Raw genomic sequence first — 12,011 nt, 5'->3', positions numbered from 1 at the left:
ACAATCACCGCCACCACGACTTCCGGGATGCGCTGGCGCGCTCCCCTCTGGCTGGAGAAGAGGTGATCGCCGAGCTCTGGGAAAGAAGAGTAGCGAGCAGGGGGCTAACTGCAAGTCCCAATGTTTTACAGATAAATTGGTTTAGTGTGTTTGTACGAAGACTACTTAAGAGTGAAAACGAAAATGACAGCAGCTTTTTTAAACTTTCGCAAACAAGACGTTATGGCTTTTTCTTCCACTGAAGCGAATAAAAGCAGGAAGAGATCACCCGAGCCAGAGCCATCTGTTTAGGATGCTTTTAAACTATAGGATTCCCACAATTTTGAAGGAAATCCGCTACCATCTAACAAATGTGCCTTATGAGTCTGTTAATTCTTTTTAACCAATGGACGGAAAATATTTTAGGACCTTTTGGAAAATGCTAAAGCCAGTTGTAGAGGGGAAAACAGATAAAGTTTTGGAAGAGATGGTTTACAACGCTGTAAGAACATTTATATGATTTAGGTTCTAAGTTTCCATGTTAGTTCAGGAATGTAGTATATGGTACAATTTAGTGATTGTTTCTCAGTCATATTTTTATGATAACCGCTCTAAATGTCCCCAAATATCTTTTGTATGAAAATATATAAAACTATTCTTTTTAAATCACAAGAATAAACTATTTGCGTATATAAGTTATAACCTGTTTTGAATCTCTTGACGTCAAATATCTGTGAAGTCCTTACTGTACCTTTCTAGTCAGTCACTGAGATTTTTCAACTCATTTACTGACTCCACAATTTATTTGACACCCTCAGATTGTCAGTTATTAATGATGTTGGTTAGGGATGAAGTCACCTGCCCTATCTGAAAGTCTCAGTCTCTCAGATACATGTTTTTCAGATGTAGCAGTACAATGCCCATAAATAGCATGGTGGTTATCTTTTCCTTACACATTATTAATCTCTCTAGACTAACAGCAAAACTTTATTGGTACCTCAACACACACCCAGGAAGTGCTCAGTAATGTTGACCAATAATTATTTGGCTGATAATAATAAATATATGTGCCAACAAGATTTTATTAGAAACAAAGAAGTATCAACTCAAGGTGTCTTGCAAATTGGAAGTCTGAGAATAACTACACAATAATGTTGTTGCCAAACTCAAGGGGGTTTGTTGTCAAGGGTGCTCTAGACAAGAATGAGAAGTGGTTGACACAAGGTAGTTTTATTTACTTCCAACAAATAAAGGGCACAGGGTATCCACATTCAAACCTCTGTCTCCAAGAAGAAAACCTTAGCCATTGCTCATATACAATATTTTATCAATTACATGTTAATTTTCTTCCTTGCAGTTGGCTACATTTATGGGGTAAGACCCTATCAGTTTCATCCAGTTTACAGCTGCATCTGCAAAATACTGTGCTACATTTTAACATTTGGCAAGATTAACATTTAGTAAGAACTGTCCAGACCTTGTGACTCTTTGCCCTAACATTGTCTGCATTCTTCAAACTTGGTTATTTTAATGAGTTCTCTCTTTCCTCATTTACTTGATCTACTTTTAGTATTGTGCCTTTTTGGTCAATTACATTTCAAATAGGAGCTATATTAATGGCTTTCAAATATTCTTTTATATTCTAGTGTGAACATTCTGTCAATTTAATTTTTCCCTATGTTTATTCCAGTTAGCTCAAGTCAGCAGAGACTACTTTAAAGTTAGTATCATCACAGACTTGTTTCTAGGTGGTTAACATTGAAGTTAATAATTTGCTTCTAAATTGAAGAGGCTATAGATGGTAAAGTGCATTGAGTTTTACAGTAATAGAGTAAGAGTCAAGTAATGACCTCTCCCATCTGAAAAAAAAAGTGGCAGAAGTTTGTACAGGCATGTTTTGAGCCTCCATAGTTTTAAAATATAATTGGCTAAATTCTCCTAACCAATACCCATCTCAATCAGGCAAATTTAACAAAGGTATTTGCATGCTTTATTACTGTCTTAGTTTTGGGAATAGCATGGTATCCTAGTTCTCAGTTTTGTTTTTTTACTACCCTAGCTAGTGATTTTTTAAAAAATTGTATAATTTGCATCTGTGCTTAAAACTCTCCAGTGGGATCATATTAAATCCAAACTCCATTTTAAGACCCACAAAGCCCTAAATATTCTGACCTCTGCCTGACTCTTTGAGGTCAACCCACCAAAAATCCATGCTCATTACATTCCAATCACACTTTATTGCTATTCTTTAAGATTGTTTTACTGTTATTCTGTTAGAATTGTCCCAATTTTTACCCCTTTGTCTACCTCCAATCATCCCATCCCTATTCTCACAGTCAATTTCACACCATTGTCCATGTCTGTGGGCCACTCATACCTGTTCTTTAACTAATGCCTTCCCTTTCTTTCCACTGTTATCCCCCTTCCTCCTTTCTCTGGTCACTGTCAGTCTGTTCCATGTTATCATGATTGTGGTTGTATATTGGTCTTCAGTTTATTTTATTCATTAGATTCCTATTATAGGTGAGATCATATGGTATTTCTATTTCACTACCTGGCTTATTTCACTTAGCATAATATTCTCCAGTTCCATCTATGCTGTCATGAAGGGTAGGAGTTTCTGCCTTTTTCCGGCTACATAATATTCCACTGTGTAAATGTACCAGTTGCTATATGGGTATCTAAAATTTTTCTGCCTATATTTTTCTCTAGAACTTTCATGGTATCATTCATTATATTAAAGCCTTTTATCCATTTTGAGTTTATTCTGGTGTATGGTGTAAATTTGTAGTTAAGTTTCATTTTTTACATTTGCCAGTCCAATTCTTCCAATACCATTTATTGAAGAGGCTATTTTTACTCCATTGTATGCTCATGTCCCATTTGTCAAATAATGACTATAAAGACCTGGGTTTATTTGTGGACACTCTATTCTGTTCCATTGACTTATATTTCTGTTCTTGTGACTAACTGAACCATTGATTTACAATGGTCTTGTAGAACAGTGTAATATTAGGGATTGTGATCCCTCCTACTTTGTTCTTCTTTCTCAAGATTGCTCAGGCTAATTGGGAGCACTTTTGGTTCCATAAAATTTCTGAAATATTTGTCCTAGAACTGTGAAATATGCCATTGGTTTTTAATAGGAATTGCACTGAATCTATAAATTGCCTTGGTTTGTACGGACATCTTTTTTGTTGCTGTGCAATAACAGTTTTCACCATTTTACTCTCACCTGCCCTACCCAAACCCATCTTCCACATTCAACATTCCACCTCCCTCGTCTTTGCCCTTGGCACCTTTATAAATGTTCTTGGAAGATCATCCCCCTTCTTTGCAGGGGTTTTAATTTGTATCTCTCTGATGACCAGTGATGCTGAGCATCCTTTCATACGTCTCTGGGCCCTATGTATGTACTCCTTGAAGAAGTGTCTGTTCAGGTAATTTGCCTATTTTTCAGTTGGATTGCTTGTCTTCCTGGTGTGCAGTCACATGAGTTCATAATTATTTTGGGGATTAAACCCTTCTCCAGTTATCACTGGCAAATATGTTTTCCCATATGGCTGGGAAAATGAAATGGTTGGGAAAATATAGCGGTACGTATATTTCATTTTGCTGTTGTTTTCTTTAGCCATGCAGAAGCTTTTTAATTTGATGAAGTCACATTTGTTTATTCTTTCTTTTATATCCCTTGCTCTAGGGGAAATACTGATGAAAATATTGCTATGTGAAATATATGAATTTTTCCAATGTTCTGTAGGACTTTTATGGTGTCACAACTTGTATTTAAGTCTGTTACCCACCTTGAGTTTATTTGGGTATATGGTGTAGGTTAGTGGTCAAGTTTCCTTTTTTTAGATATAGCTGTCCAGATCTCCCAGCATCATTTGTTGAAGAGGCTATTTTTACTCCATTTTATGTCTATTCTCCCTTTGTTGAATATTGATTGACCATAGAAAAATGTTTATTTTTTTCATGGTTCTCTATTCTGTTTCATTAGGCCATGAGACTATTCTTAGCCAGTACCAGATTCTTCTGATGAGAGTGGCTTTGTAATACAGTTTGATATCAGGTATTGTGATCCCTCCTACTTTGTATGTCTTTCTCAAAATTGCTGAGGCTACTTGGGGTTGTTTATGGTTCCATATACATATTTAAAATGTTTGCTATATGTCTGTGAAATATGTCATTTTAATGGGGATTGGTATTTTAATAGGGATTGCATTAAATCAATAAACTGCCTTAAGTAGTGTGGACATTTTGATAATGCTAATTATTCCAATCCATGACATGATATATACTTCAATTTATTTGTGTCTTTCTTAATTTCTTTCTTCAGTGTTGTGTAGTTTTCTGAGTACAGGGCTTTTACCTCCTTGGCTAGGTTTATTCCTAGGTACTTTATTTTTCTTGTTGCTATAGCAAATAAGATTTTTCCCTGATTTGTGTTTCTGATATTTTGTTGTTGGTGTACAAAAATGCCTTTGGTTTCTGATATTGACTTTATATCTGCTTTTTCCCCCCCAAGTCATTTACTAGGTTGAGTAGTGTTTTGGTGGATTCCATAGGGTTTTCTATTTAAACTACTATGTCATCTGGAAACAGTGACAGTTTTACTTCTTCCTTTCCAAAATGGATGCCTTTTATTTTTCTTTTCTGATTGCTGTTGCTGAGATTTCCAACACTATGTTGAATAAAAGTGGAGGAAGCAGACATCCTTGTCATGCTCCTGACGTTAATGAGAAAGCTTTTAGATTTTGCCCATTGAGTGTGCTGTAGGTTTCTAAAATATGGCCTTTATTTTATTTTGGTATGCCAACTCTATTCCCACTTTGCTGACTGTTTTTATCATTAATGGGTACTAGATATTATCAAATCCATTTTTCACACTGTTAATATGATCATGTGGTTTTTATCTATTGTTTTATTTATTTGACATATTAAATTTATTAATTTGTGAATATTATAATACCCTTGTATCCCTAGGATGAATCACACATGATCATGGTGTATGATCTTTTCAGTGTACTGCTGGATGTGGTTTGACAATATTTTGTTGGGAATTTTAGCATATATGTTCATCAGCAATATTGGGCTGTAATTTTCTTTCTTTGTTGTGTCTTTATTTGGTTTGGGGATTAGGATGATGCTGGCTTCATGAAAAGAGTTTGGGAGTCTTCCTTCTTGTTGAATTGTTTGGAATAATCTGAGAAGGATAGCAGTTAGCTCTTTCTTAAATGTTTTGTAAAATTCTCCTGTGTACCATTCCAGTCCTGGGTTTTTGTGTGCTGTGAAATAGTTTATTATTGCTTCAGTCTCACTATCTGTTATCAGTCTGTCCAGGCTTTGTGCTTCTTCTTGATTCGGTTTTGGAAGATTATATTTTTCTAGAAATTTTTCTATTTCACCCAGGTTTTCATTCTTGGGGTTGGTTTTTTTTTAAGGAATTTCTTACAATCCTTTGTACTTCTGGGATGTAAGTTGTAATCTCTCCTCTTTCACTTCTGATTTTATTTATTTGGGTCTTCTCTCTTTTTATCTTGATAAGTCTGTTTATAGGCTTGTCTATTTTGTTTATCTTTTCAAAGAATCAGATCCCAGATGTATTGATCTGTGGTTATTCTTTTGGTCTCTATGTCATTTAATTCTGCTCTGGTCTTGGTTATTTCCTTCCTTCTACTTGCTCTGGGCCTTCCCTTTTTTGTTGTTATTCCTACAGTTCTTGTAGTTGTAGGGACAGGTTGATTCTTTGAAATATTTCCATCTTTTTTACGTAGGCCTGTATCTCTATGAACTTTTCTCTCAGGACTGCCTTTGCTGTGTCCAATAGATTTTGTACTGTTGTTTGTTAACTTTCATTTGTTTACAGAAACTTTTTGATTCCTTCCTGATCTCATTATTAACACATTCATTGTTTTTTGAATGCTCTTCAATCTCCATGAATTTGAGTGTTTTTGAGTTTGTTCTTTGAGCTTGGTTTCTAGTTCAGTCCTTTGTAGTCTGAGAAAATGTTTGATATTATTTCAATTTTCTGGAATTTGTTCATCTTGTTTTGTGTTCTATCATGTGGTCTATCTTTGAAAACATTCCAGATACATTTGAAAATAATGTGTATTTTGCTTCTTTGGGATGTAAGGTTCTATATACATCAGTTAAGTCCATTCGATGTAGGGCATTGTTCAGTGCCCCCAAATCCTTGCTCTTATTTTGTTTGGAATATCTATCCATGGTTGACAGTGGGGTGTTAAAATCCCTTAGTATAAGTGTGTGAAGTGTATATCTTCCTTGTAGTTCTGCAAGATTTCCCTTATATAGTTGGGTGTGTTATGTTGGGCGCATATATATATTTATAATATTTATGTCTTCTTGATGGATTCATTTCTTGATTATGATGAAGTGTCCTTCTGTATTTCTCTTTTGGCCTTTCTTTTGAAGTCTATTTTGTCTGATGTGAATATTGCTACACCAGCTTTTGTCCCTGTCCATTTGCTAGGAATATTTTGTTTCCAAAACTTTTTTTTAGTCTGTTTAGGTCTTTTTTTTTTCTGAGGTGCATCTTTTTGCAGCATCTGTGTGGGTCATATATTGTCATTTATTTATCTACCCTATATAGGTATTTTAATTGGAGCAATAATCCACTAATATTTAAGGTTATTACTGATAGGTATTCATTTCCCCTCCTTTGTACCTGTGTTCCTCTCTTTCTAGTTGTTTTTCTTCCTCTTCCTCAAGCAGTCTCTTTAGCATATCTTGCAGTACTGTTTTTGTACAGTGCTGGTGTTCTTTCATTCTACTTCTGTCTGGGAAATTCCTTACTTCACCTTCCATTTTAATTGAGATCCTCACTGGGTAGAGTAGTGTTGTTTCCAGGCATTTGCTTTTCATTTCTTGGAATATTTCTTGCCATTCCCTTCTGGATTTTAGTGTTTCTGTTGAGAAATCATCGGCTAACCTTATCTGAGTTCCCTTGTATATTACTTCTTTTTTTCTCCTTTCTTGCTTTTAAGATTGTCTCTTTTTCTTTACAACTGGCATTTTAATTATGATGTGTCTTGGAGAAAGCCTCTTTGGGTTCATCTTGATTGGGACCCTCTGTGCTTCCTGGCCTTTCATGGCTTGTCCCCTCTGAAATTTGGGTAGTTTTCCGTCATTATTTTTTTTCAAATAGGGTTTCTATCACTTGCTCTTTTTCTTCTCTTCCTGGTATTCTTATGATTTGAATGTTGTTGCATTGTATGTTGTCTTGCAATTCCCTTAAGGTATCTTCATATTTTTTGAGTTTTTTTTTCATGCAGCTTCTCTATCTGGCTATTCCATTGTACCTGTCTTCTAGCTTCATCTATTCAGTCCTCTGCTTCATCAAGCATGCCCATAATTCCTTCTAGTGTATTTTTTTATTTCAGAAGTTGTATTCTTAATTTATTCCTGGTTCTTATTTATACTTTCTCTTTCCTTTTTCATACTATGATAGTCCCCATTCAGTTCCTTTTAGTTGTCTGTTAGTTCCTTGAGCATCCTTATAACCATTCTTTTGAGTTCTATATCTGATTGCTTGCTTTCCTCCATTTCATTTAGCTCTTTTAGTGGGTGTCTTCCATTCCTTTTGATTATGGGTTCTTACATTGTCTCTCCATTTTAGGCGGCTCACACTGTCCACTCTGTGTGTATGTGCCAGGCAGGCACCTATAATCTACCTTATTGTGCAACTCTTTGATCAGTCTGTGAAGTGCACTGAGTGGGAGCAAATAGCACCTCTCCTCTTCCCTATTTGTTGGCCTGGGAACTGCATGCATGCAAAGTTCCTTCAGGGCAGTTTAGTTCCCTGATTGAGTTAAGTCTCTAGCAGTGCTGCTACCTTTCTGATACCTTGCTGCCCCTCTTTGATCAATATGTGAGGCACCGTGATTGGGAGCAAATTATGCCCCCCTCTTCCCTATTCATTTGCCTTGCTGTTGCACAGGACAGTTCCTTGCACAGTCTCTGATAGCCTTTTCTGAATCAATTCCTCATGGTTGTGGCCAGCCATTCCTAACAAGAACCTGGCTTTCCACACAGATCAGCTCTCTAACCATTCCAGAGACTGTCTCAGTCATGACTAATTGTGGTCCAACTCTTCTGCCATTTCCCGATGTCACCCAGTTCCCTAATTTCTCTGGTACTTACCCAGCTGGCAACAACAGACCCAGATGGGGTATGTTGCTGTCTCTTACTGGATATTTATCCCTCAGAGACTTTAAGCATCCAGGTTTCTCCTGGCACAGGTCTGTGACTTCTCTGCTCTGGGAATGGAGGGAGCTGCCAAATTACAATCACTGACCTGGCTTTCTTCCAAAGCTCCAGTGGTAGCCATGGTCTCTGGTGCAGGGCCCAGGGACCTTCCCATTGGCCTACAAAATCTCATTACCACCCGTTTTTAAATGTCCTTTGCAACTTTTAGCTTTGAAACTTCATATCAGCTGAGATTCTGTTGTCTGTTCACTCTGTTTTTCAGATGATTGGCTAGGTGTCCCAGTTGGGTACAAAAACAAGTGGGTTCAGCTCCCACCTACCTTGCCACCATCTTCTGGCCATTTGATTATTCTATAATTTATTTGTAATTTTAAGTTGATTTTGGATGTATATGAGTGTAAATTCCACCTACTTTGCCACTATCTTGGATGTTTTAGCATCTGACAATTTGTACATCATCTTCCTCTTCCTTTTTCACATCTCCTAAATCCCTCTCATCTGGCAACCATCCTTTTGGGGTCTATATTCTGAGTTTGTTTCTGTGATGTTTGTTTATTTTGTTTTTAGTTTCTATATATACATGAATCAGACGGTGTTCTTCTTTTTCTGTCAGACTCACTTTACTTAGTACAACACTGTCTTGTTCTATCCATGTTGTAAATGGCAATATTTTATTCTTTTCTGTGGTTTACTAATATTTTATCATAAATATGTACCACCTCTTTTTTATCTGTTTATTGTTGGTTACTTAGGTTTCTTCCATAGTTTGGCTATTAATGATGCTGCAATGAACATAGCTATATGTATATTTTCTTGAATTAGTGTTTGGATTTCTTTATATAAATGTTCAGGTGCAGAGTGTTGGGTTATATGGTATTTATATTTTTAATTTTTTGAGAAACCGCCATGTTGTTTTCCAATTTACAGTCCCACAAACAGTGTATAAGGGTTCCTTTTTCTCCATGTCCTTGCCAACAGTTCTTGTTCATTGATTCACTGATAATAGCCATTCTGACGGGTGATATCACATTGTGGCTTTAATTTGCATTTTTCTGATGATTAGTGATGTGAGAATCTTCTCATATATGACCATTGGCCACCTATAATGTCCTCTTTGGAGAAATGTTTATTCATTTCCTCAGCTCTTTTTTTTGAAAAATCACACTTTGTTTTCTTGGTGTTAAGTTGTATGTGTTATTTATATACTTTGAATATTAACCCCTTATAAAATATATTATTAGGTGATATCTTCTCCCATTTAGTAAATTTCTTTCTGCTTTGTTGAAGGTTTCCTTTGGTATGCAAAGACTCTTTAGTTTGATGTAGTTCCATTTTTTTAAAGAAATTTGTGCCTTTATTAGAATGGTGTTAAATTTTATTTAGACAAACTTTGGTAGTCAAATTATTCACTTTTAATAAGAAATGATGCTACTGGTCCAACAGTCTTGTCTTTCCTCTCCCTTTAAAGAAGCAAACAGAATGTGAGTAATCAGAAATCACTGACAGGCATCAATTAATCCAAAATATTAGTTTCTTAGTTCCCTGTTGGGAACTTCCCTGTCTGGTTTCAGAAGCTGTAACCCCCCATGGCTAAGGCTGAGTAAAGAGACCTTGGAACCATAAGCCACTAAGGAGACAAAGCTTATCTCTTTGGCAGGGGTGCTGCCTCTACCCACTCTACTTCACCCTGCTTGGCCCTGGGCAGATGACCACTTAGCCAATGATGGGTAAGATTCCTCAAGGGAGGGATGACCTAAGACAGGCATGGTCATGAGGGGGCCCTCGGGGAGGGACTTGCAGGCAGAGAGTCCCCACAGTTCCCAAAACTTACAAAGAAAATGATTAGGGCAGCACAGGAAGATGGTAGCAATTTATAATAACTGGAATCTCATGAACATATGCATATATCAAGTCTCATGAGGCTATTTTTAGAATTTATCCTTTGCTTGGTCACTTTTTCATAATTCAATACTAATACTAGTTTTTCTTTGACTTTTTCCTCAAAATATAAAAAGTATGAAATACAAGCAAGATATTACATTTCACACTTAGAAGCATACAATTCAAGCATTATAGGCTGTATACATATTGATAATTTCCATCAAGTCTTGGATAATTCAATAATATATGAGATATTAGGGGACCAAAACACTAAAATCCACTTCTTTTAGTCACACATAATATTCGTATATTCAATCTAAAGGAAAACATCATTTTGGCTTCCTTCTACATTCACATGTTGATGTATTTATCAAAGTATTCTATTATAATTATGTTTGGTTATTATTTCAAGTAAGCATTAAAATCTCAAATCTGTTCAAGCAGACATGTAATCAGAAATATTCTTTACCTCCCTATACCAATAACTGTGAAGTCAATTTTGCAACAGGACTCCAAACATGGATTGTGATGACAAATGCTACGCCTTCAGAATACTTTTTGGTGTGGTATACTTGGTAGAACTTGAGTATGGCAGACAGCATTGATCCTTCAAACTGCAGATCATTGCAGGTAGTGTATAATGAATGACTTGTACATTGATAGGTTTTGGCTTCAATATACCACAATCCAGTTCCTCACTTTATTTCAGCTTCATGTACAGTTCTGTTCAAATCTGTTTCCAAGCAACATTCAAAATCCATGGACATGGTTGATCCTCCAGAAAGGACAATATACTTATAGAGAGGAAGTTTAACATCAATAAGACAATCCTAAATTTCTTCAACTACAAGTTCTGAGATAGGCTGCGTAAAGTCTGGATTAGCATACTCTAGATAAAAGAAGATTTCAGTGCCCAGGAATCTCTCATAACAAACATCAATGGAAAATTCTTTCTTCAAGATAACATTGTATTCAGTACACTATTTAATCTACTTTGATCCTTCTGTCATAATTGTTAAATTCTTTTACTAAATGTAGGCAGACATAACTACAGTGCTCCTTTACTGCCTTAGTAGTTTCCAAGGATTGCTCTGGAGGGATTCCTACTTCTTGCTCTCTCATCAATTGCTGAATGAAGTATTTTATATCTTGTCCTGTGATGGAAATGTGTTTAATACAGTTGCCAACTAGCCACAGTAATGACATGAGTGACATGGTCTTTACTATCTATTACTGTACTAGTCAATATCTGGTCTCTTACTTGTCTTGAGGTCCAGGATTCAGCTAGGGCAAGAAAGGCCTGCATAGCAATATACAAGTCTGGAATATTGAAGAACTCAAACATTATTTCAGCAGTATATTCCCTGTTTTCTAGAATGTTCAGAGGAGGTTCAGTCGAAAGAAAATAATGGTCTTCAGGTTCTGCCATTAATTATTTAAAGATCATTTGTTCCATAAAACTTTTTATCAAATTCCATCTCCCACTATACCATGGCAAATTGGTCACTTTGTTGTATATGTAGGTTTTCCTATTGCTTCATCACCAGTGAAGAAGTCTACATCATCAACACCTTTCATCACCCTTCTCTAGCTTCAGCCCCCACATGTACTTACTCCTTAATAACAACACAGAAAGAGATGATGAACTGTGGTTTTGTATTTCCAGCGTGTCCTAGATTTGTATACTTGGTGCCACAGTCTAGTACACAGGCCAGCAACTGTCTTATCATCTTCCTCCTTTCCTGTTACTGTGGATATTTCTGGGATGAATTATGTGGCAAACTGTGTCCAAAATAAGCATAAATTTAACCAGGCTGACTGATGATAGAACTCACCTGAAACTGTGGGGAAAAAATTCTCGTGATATATGACAGATCCTACCACACTCTATCATATTTATTTCACATTAGATCAGCTAACTA

General features: G+C 36.2%; 1 pseudogene; it reads right to left on the bottom strand.

Moving 5' to 3' along the window:
• Nucleotides 1–10,554: 10,554 nt before the first annotated feature.
• Nucleotides 10,555–11,737, bottom strand: LOC118981138 (actin-related protein 3-like; annotated as a pseudogene).
• Between the last annotated feature and the right edge of the window lie 274 nt (nucleotides 11,738–12,011).

The sequence above is a fragment of the Sturnira hondurensis genome, unplaced genomic scaffold, assembly GCF_014824575.4.
Source record: "Sturnira hondurensis isolate 20B ecotype Veracruz unplaced genomic scaffold, ASM1482457v3 Scaffold0023759, whole genome shotgun sequence".
NCBI lineage: Eukaryota > Metazoa > Chordata > Mammalia > Chiroptera > Phyllostomidae > Sturnira > Sturnira hondurensis.
The sequence above is the reverse complement of the archived record's forward strand: the minus strand, read 5'-3'. Positions and strand labels throughout refer to the sequence as shown.